At 38.2% G+C, this 9,154-nt stretch overlaps 1 pseudogene; it reads left to right on the top strand.

The window, feature by feature from the left end:
* Positions 1-2,653: 2,653 nt before the first annotated feature.
* LOC149170995 (putative thimet oligopeptidase) lies at positions 2,654-8,689 on the top strand (annotated as a pseudogene).
* Positions 8,690-9,154: the final 465 nt, after the last annotated feature.

The raw sequence follows: 9,154 nt of genomic DNA, 5'->3' as shown, positions 1-9,154 counted from the left end.
AGCTCATCATTTTTGGGGTATTAAAGAGCTGGGAACATGCTGCTTAATTTTCGAAGAATGGTGGGAGACAAGGACCGGAAAAACAGGGGTTTTATCATAATGATTAATGAACCATCAGCGCATTCAACATCCAATGCTAACCTTGTTCATTGCATCCTCTTCTCAGCTATCTCGGCCAAACTGAAAGGAGACAGGTGTCAAAGAGCAAAGAAGGATCATGATACGAGGAAGATAGAATTAGATATGTAGTTTAATTAGGACTCTTTGTATTTCCAGTTCAGCACTTAATGTATTTAATGAGTTAGTTAAACAGTAGATAGGGGTAATTAGTAGCAGTCTTCGAGCTCTCCTCATGCTGGAGGTGGAAGCTCAAAGTGGTTAAGGATGTATCTCTATATATAGATCAAACTTTGATGTAATGGAGGTTGGATGTTTTGGAGAAGACTGTTTTGGTTTATGTATAAACAAATTTCAGTAATGCAAATGACTGTTTTTTTCTTCTCAGGATTCACAATGGATCTTCTTGTTCAAATGTGTGATGGTATATTTTCTTTAAGGTTCTTTTACAGTTTTGTTAATGCATAATCACTCAGAACTCATGGATCATGCTCTGACTTCCTGTATGCCTTGGAAAACTGTGGTTTCAAAGTTATGTTTGAACATTTAGATGTAAAGTGCCCTGATTTCTATGAAAAGATAATGTTATTGTTTACTGAGATATGAGTGACTCCATAAGCCCAATGGGAATCAATTCAATGTTGTCCAGCCAAAATACTTGTTCATGTGTCTTATAAGAGTTAGCCATCTTGTCATTATTCAACATTCATAACCTTTGAGAGAGCCCTCTCAGACTAAGGAGGCTAAGCCTTAGTCAAAAGCCTGGTTTGAAATAGTTACACAGAGTCTTACTGATTGGCAGCCTTCAGTGCTTGATTTTGTGATAACATTTTGGTGCGTCTGCCGGGAGCCTGAAGATTATTCATTCCCAAAATCATGAAGCTGAACTTCTGAAGGTAGCAGGAGCTCAGACATCTTTTTGAGGCTGCAAAACTACCTTGGCGACTCCACACATCAAATAACAAATTGGAAGGTGACTCCACTGCTAGAAGATCAGTAGCTTGATGAAGTTTCAAGATGGATTCTACTGCAAGAATGAATGCCAGGTATGCTCCTATGGATCGGTCTCATATCCCTGGTTTTCCAAATCCTATGCCAAAGGTTGATTGGTTAGATGATCTTCCAATATTCAAAGATGAAAAGAAGGATAATGCTGCTCTCCATTTGGTTAAATTCCATATGCATGTACGCAGTCTTAAGGTTCATTTCCCTGAAGATTGTCTCATGAAAATGTTTATGACCACTTTAGAAGGAAAAGCATGGTCTTGGTATAAAAGTTTGGAAAATGGTTCAATATATTCGCTTGCTAGTTTTCATGATGAATTCTGTGAAATGTATAAAGAAGGTTATCCTTCCTTATTGCTGCTTAAAGATTGCTGTAGGCATTCTTTAAATCTCATTCAGTATTTGAAGGATTGTTATGATGATGATGAGTTTACGGATGAAGAAATTTTAGAGGCTCTTCATAACAATGCATTCCAGCACCAAGGAGAAGGTATAACATTCCATGAAACACAGTATGAAGAGCAGCAGGAGTTTACTTGTGAAAACCATGTTTTATCCTTAGATATTGATGTAGAGATGCATCAGATTTGTCAGGCTTCAGATCATGATGAAGATGAAATTGATTGCACCCAGCAAGAAGAAATATTGGAGGAACTTTTCTATGACCCTCAGGCAGAGGATAAGATGAGATTTTTGGATGAAGTTGCTGAGGACATTGAGAAAGAAATTGAAGGTGTAGAAGGTCAAATTCAGGCATGTAGTTTTCATAATCATGATCATTATTTTCAGAAGTTTTCTATGGTAGAACGCAAGGAGACAATGCTGGTTCCTTTCTCTTTCACGATTGAGGAACTGAACACTGTTGTTGAAGATCAGTTTGCACAACCAGAAAGTTACAAGAAAAATCAAGCTGATCATGTATTCTGGGATCCTATAGCTGATTACATGGAAGAGTTTTACTCTCCAGTGTTTCAGTTTTTCTATAAAGATCAGAGACAATTTCAGTGGCAGCGGTTATCATACTATCATATTGGCTCAGAACTCCGATGCAGTCAAAGAAATCAAATATCAGATAAGACAAATGATTGGCTACATTGGAAATTTCACATTGATTGAGCTGAAAGAAGTTTGAAATTGATAGGGTAGGTAGGTAGGAAATTGCAAATAAGCTCAAGGTTGACTGAGCATTTTTTTCAGTAGATGTAGTTTTCTTTCTCCTACAGTGATCATCCAGCTAAAGCCCGAGGTGAAGGCCCAAGGAACTTAAATAAGATGTTTGTCAAATAAATTTTATAAGGCACTGGACCTGCGAGTTCTTAGTGTACCACAAGGGCACACTATCCCAAGTGGAGCCACTGTTATCACTGAAAATTCTGTTGCCAAAATTGCTCAGACTAGCTTAAGGACAAAGTGTTTTCGCAGCGCATAAATCCTTTTTAGCAGTTTCGCAGCGCTACATGTTAGGTGGTTTCGTAGCGCGCTACGAAATCGGGGATTTGTCCTAATCCATAGCAGACCTTACCCAGCTGTCATGTTTATGTCCACTGGTGAATGCAAGGCTAAGGTAACTGCAGCTCGCTTGTCATTTTTTGATGGTGATTATTGGCCAGGCGCTGCAAAAGATATGATAATGCAACTTCAACAAGCGAAAGGAAAGACCAAGAAAACTGCAACCAAAAGAGCATCAGAAGCTGCATCACAAGCTGAGCTTGCAAGCAATGCCTCAAAGGATGCTTTAGTAATGCAGAAACTTGGGGAGTCCATATCTCCAATGAAAAAAGACTTTATTATGGTTCATTTGCAATATGCATGTTCTCATTACTGTCATTTCATTGTTTCTGGCAAACGCTGGGCTTGCAGCCAATGTAAGAGTTGACAATTATGTGATATTTGTTACGAGGTACAACAAAAGCTTGATGAAAGGGAGTGGCATCCTGTCAACAGTAAGGAAAAAGCATTTATTTAATTCTGTTGAAGTGACAGATGTTCCTGCAGATACTAGGGATAAAGATGAAATTTTGGAGAGTGAATTCTTTGATACCCGTCAGGCCTTTCTTAGCTTTTGTCGAGGAAATCACTACCAATGTGATACTTTGCCACGTGCCAAGCATTCTTTCATGATGATTCTTTATCACTTGCATAATCCTACAGCACCTGCATTTGTAACCGCGTGCAATACCTGTCATCATGATATTGAAACAGAGGATGGGAAGCTACGGGTGAATGATAAGCCAACCCATACTTATCCTATACTAAAGCATTGCAAGGTTGGAACAACTAGGAAAGCTGTGGCAGTAGCAAAAGACTAAAGATGCTTGACGGAGAATACAAAGATCCTTGAAGAATTGATCCAATTAAGGCATAAGATGGCACGCTTGCTGGGATATTCTAATTATGCAGAATATGCACTAGAGAATCAGATGGCTAAAACACCTTTAAGGTTATGGAGTTTCTAGTGGATATATCAGAGAATATATCAAATTCAGCTGCTAAGGAACTGCAAAGACTTAAGGATTTGAAGAGAGAGGAGGAAGGAGAAGCTGTATTGGGAATGGAGGATTTACAATACTATATGCACAAAGCAGAAGAACTAGAGTTTGAAATAGATTATGCGACTGTGAAACAATATTTTCCAGTGGATTCTGTTACATCAGGGATTCTGAAAATTTATGAACAGTTTTTTTTGCCTAAAATTTGAGACAGTACAAGCAATCGAAGTTTGGCATCCTGATGTGTCACTATACTCAGTTTTTGATTCATCTTGTAATCAGCTTTTGGGTTTCTTCTACCTTGATGTGTATATTAGAAATGGAAAGTTTTCCCATGCATGTGTTATCCTTCTTCAGGATGGTTGCTTGATGCAAAATGGCACTCGCCAGTTACCAGTAGCTACGTTGATTGCAAACTTCACAAAGCCTACGGCAGATAATCCTGCAGTTCTGCGATTTGCAGAAGTGGTTACATATTTTCAACATTTTGTCCATGTGGTACATCATATTTGCAACCATGTATCATTAGCAAAATTTTCGGGGATTAGGGTGGAAACTGATTCTGTTGAACCTTCTAGCCAGCTGCTAGAAAATTTGTGTCATGAAAGTGCAATCCTACAAATGATGAGCGGATTCTATAAGGATATCCATAAACCAGTTCCAGATGAAGTTTGCAGGGCTTTAAAGAAGAAACGAAAATCTTTCTCTGGGCTGAAAACTAAGCAAAAGATAGTCTTATGCCTTTTGATCAGATTATTCATACCAGTGAAGTGGTGGATACAAAGGCACTTCTTCGAGATCTTTATCCAAAGGATAGCCCTTACAGTGTTGACAATTTGGTTTCACAGGATTTGTAAAAGTTGTTTTGAGCCTACTTTCCGAAGATATCCACTGGAGGAAACCAGGGCAAAGGATACTTTAGAACAGTTGAAAGAATTTTTCTAAAGAGGGTGGAAAGGATTGTTCTAAAAATAGAGGGCACAGCATGTTATTGAACACATGTTTTTCACCTGTTAGATCTCCAGCAAAAGACGGAAAGAGAGCAAAGGAGCAAAGTGATATCCAAGAATTCAACAAGCATGATAAGGACTTTTTCAATTTACTTGAACAAGTTTTTGGCAATGGTAGCTGTGTCACTTCTGATTCAGATATTAAAAGACAAGACAAAGCTGGTGCTCCTTTTTCAGGCAATGAAATTGAAGATAAGGTATACAAACAGAGGAAAGTCAAAGACTGTGTTTTTGAAATTACACAGCAGTTTCGTAGCGCGCTACGAAACTGCTGTAGGTGTTGTTTTATGATGAAGACAAACAGTTTGATGGAAGGATCAAAAAATTATCAAAGGTAATACCTAAGGAACATTAACGAGACCACATGAGGCTAGCATAGCCCTTCAGATAATGACAAGTGTACCTTTTTGAAAAGGTGAAATGTTTTGTCTTAAGTTAAAGCTTTGATAAAGGTACTTTATGACCGGTTGTTAGGGTTTGGAAGGAGGTGCATACGAATAGTTTTGGCTTGCACACCTGTTCAATCAACGAAGCTTCCAGCACATTTGGGAATATGGTGAAGCTCATCATTTTTGGGGTATTAAAGAGCTGGGAACATGCTGCTTAATTTTTGAAGAATGGTGGGAGACAAGGACCGGAAAAACATGGGTTTTATCATAATGATTAATGAACCATCAACGCATTCAACATCCAATGCTAACCTTGTTCATTGCATCCTCTTCTCAGCTATCTCGGCCAAACTGAAAGGAGACAGGTGTCAAAGAGCAAAGAAGGATCATGATACGAGGAAGATAGAATTAGATATGTAGTTTAATTAGGACTCTTTGTATTTCCAGTTCAGCACTTAATGTATTTAATGAGTTAGTTAAACAGTAGATAGGGGTAATTAGTAGCAGTCTTCGAGCTCTCCTCATGCTGGAGGTGGAAGCTCAAAGTGGTTAAGGATGTATCTCTATATATAGATCAAACTTTGATGTAATGGAGGTTGGATGTTTTGGAGAAGACTGTTTTGGTTTATGTATAAACAAATTTCAGTAATGCTAATGACTGTTTTTTTCTTCTCAGGATTCACAATGGATCTTCTTGTTCAAATGTGTGATGGTATATTTTCTTTAAGGTTCTTTTACAGTTTTGTTAATGCATAATCACTCAGAACTCATGGATCATGCTCTGACTTCCTGTATGCCTTGGCAAACTGTGGTTTCAAAGTTATGTTTGAACATTTAGATGTAAAGTGCCCTGATTTCTATGAAAAGATAATGTTATTGTTTACTTAGATATGAGTGACTCCATAAGCCCAATGGGAATCAATTCAATGTTGTCCAGCCAAAATACTTGTTCATGTGTCTTATAAGAGTTAGCCATCTTGTCATTATTCAACATTCATAACCTTTGAGAGAGCCCTCTCAAACTAAGGAGGCTAAGCCTTAGTCAAAAGCCTGGTTTGAAATAGTTACATAGAGTCTTACTGATTGGCAGCCTTCAGTGCTTGATTTTGTGATAACACATACATCATTCACAAAGAAAACATTGTAACCCTTTTGAACAAGCTGTCCAATACTTAAGAGGTTACACTTCATTCCAGGAACATAATAGACATCTGCTATGGTTTTATTTTCACCTTTCTTTGTAAATATTTTTACTTCTCCTTTTCCCATAACAGAAATTTTACTATCAGTGCCAAGTGTGACTTGTGACTTCACACTCTGATCTAGAGCAGAAAACAGGGCTATGTTTCCTGTCATATGGTTGCTGCAACCAGAGTCTAGAAACCATATATCATCACTGTTTGTTTCAGCCATATTACAAGCTAAAAGCACATTATCTTGGCTGATATTTTCTCTAGTGATATTTGCACTTGATCTATTACTCATATCATACTACTTCTTCCTACATTCATTTGCATAATGCCCATATTTTTTACAATAATAACATTGGACATTGGATTTTTCATATCTTTGTCCTTGAGCATGATGTTGTCCACTTTGTTGGTTGTTGCCTTAGCCTTGGTTCTGATTTGGATTGTTGCCTCTTCCTTGAGCATTTGCTGCACTGTTTCTTCCACCTCTGTTTTGGCTTCTGCCTCTTCCTATCTTGTTTCCTCTGCCTTGACCTCTTCCTCTTCCAAAGGACATCTGTGTCTTGAAGGCTTGCTCTAGAGATGAGTTTTCATTTCTACTCAACCTCTGCTCATGTGTTATCAGTGATGCATGAAGTTCATCAACTGAAAAGTTTGTGAGATCCTTTGTCTCTTCTATGGTGGTGACAATCACATCGAACTTTGAGGGTAGGACCCTCAATAGTTTCTCCGCAATCCTCCTTTCTTCAAGAATTTCTCCATGAGACATTATTTGTGTGACCAGACCAATTACTTGTGTGAAGAATGAGTCAATATTATCTGACTCCTTCATGCAAAGATTCTCAAAATCTCTCCTCAGCAACTGCAGTTTTGCTGTCTTCATTTTCTCCATGCCTTGATAGGCTGTCTTTAGAGTTTGTCATGCTTCTTTGGATGTTTTGGCTACTGCTATCCTTGGAAACACACTCTCATGCACTGCTTGATACAAAAATATGAGGGCTTTTGAATCCTTCTTCTTATTTCTCTTCAACAGATCTTTCTCCGCCTGAGTTAATCTATTAAACTCATCTTTATCTCCTGGTTCTTCAAACCCATATTCAACAAGTTCCCATAAGTCTTGTGAGGCAAACAGGGCTCTCATGGTTATTGCCCAATAGTCATAGTTTTTCCCATTAAACTGTGGGAGCTGACTATTAAAGATACCCATGCTAGTGCTAGTGCTGGAGCCAACCATTCTTGCACTCTTAACTATGTTTCAAAATACTTGACTGTATTTAAAAACCACTGACTGTTTCTTCAACAGCAACACAAAAAAAACTTGAGAAATACCTTGGACTTTTCACTGAGTCTTCACACCGGAGAAGCTGCTGCAGCAAGAATGCTTCCTTCAGCTTCTTTGACACCTTCAAAGAGCCTCGAGAAGCTTTGATATCACTGTTGGGAATTTTCTAGTAAATTCCAAAACAAAATCACTGAAGAGAGAGTAATACTCTGTTTTTGCCACATGATCTTTAACACAGGGAAGCTTAAAATAGATTGCTAGAGAAGCTAGAGTTTTTCACACACATAAAAACTTTATATTCATTAATAAATTCCCTGATACAAACGTCTTTCTCTTAAGAGAGGGATTCACCAAAAACTTAAAAAAAAAAATTAATGTCTCTTTTAGAAATTTTACACTACTGTGTGTAAAAATTTCTTTTACATTTACTGCTGTAAAAATTACATAGATTTACCGCTGTAAAAGAAATCCCTTACATAGGCTGTGCTGCGAATTTCATTTCATATGCCCAATCAACCAAAAAAAAATTACAATTCATTTGCATTGTTGTGTGTTACACTTCGTTTTTCATTGAATAAGTTGACCTATGCCCATACTTCCGTAAAAACAAAAAACATTAAAAATAAAGATGTTACCAACAATCTACGAACATAATAAATTCATTAAATTACTTTCGTGACTAATGGGCGGTCAAACGAAACTTTTGCTCCAAGCAAATTCATGTGCAGGTTTGTTGTTGTATATCAACTGTTGATCTGCCCTCAAAAAATCGGACGGCTGTGGTTAATATCGTAAGGTATCTTCTTATCGACCTTTACCTTATGGGGAAATGGCTGTTTTGGAACTTTTACTCCCCGCAAATTCATGTGCAGGTCTGTTGCTATATATCAACCGTTGATCTACCCTCAAAAAATCGAACGGCTGTGGTTAATATCCAAAGGCCTCTTCGTACCGACCTTTACCTTCGGGGAAATGGCTGTTTTGGAACAGTTCCAATGGATACGCGTCAACAGGTGGTGAGTGTGATCGGAACCGTCTCGGGAAATACCAGTACCAGCGTACAAGAAAAGCGGTACGATAAAAAAACACGTGGTTTTCAGCTAAATTAAATGTGCAGTTGGAATTATATTTCAACACTCAAATGGAATTTGACAGGAAAATTGCCCGTGCTTTGCCGCTCAAAAACAGCCAATTTCCCGCTTGTTAATCTTCTATGTCGAAATGATTAAAACGCGCATTACACGGTGGGTTCAGATTTGAAATTCCTAACCTGCGGGCGCCTATCTGAGCATCGGACGACTCGGACGTGTCAAGATTTTGATTCACGAACGCTCTCAGTTCAAATTCTAAATTAGGTGCGTTTCTTAATTTGGTCGAGTACCCCCGTCCGTAGCTGCGCAACCTGATTTCGACTGCCACCGATTGAACGAAAATTGATTTACACTTGCACGAATAGTGAAGTTAAGTCCAGATAAGCAAGCAGAATGCGAAATGAAACAAGATAATGTAAAATGACGGGAAAGTCACTGCTGTCGCCTATCTGATTTCCAATTTTCTCGTGTACCTTACGACTGTACCTGGGAAGCCTTCAAAGGCGACTAGCTTTACGTATGTTCGAAAACTCTTTGAACGAACCAAAGGAAAGATAAGCTGAAAAGTACTTTGGTTTTGT

The sequence above is a fragment of the Pinus tabuliformis genome, chromosome 4_2 (genome assembly GCF_031772625.1).
Source record: "Pinus tabuliformis cultivar Carrire ecotype Pingquan chromosome 4_2, CPIR1, whole genome shotgun sequence".
NCBI lineage: Eukaryota > Viridiplantae > Streptophyta > Pinopsida > Pinales > Pinaceae > Pinus > Pinus tabuliformis.
This window is presented reverse-complemented; position numbering and strand designations above follow the sequence as displayed.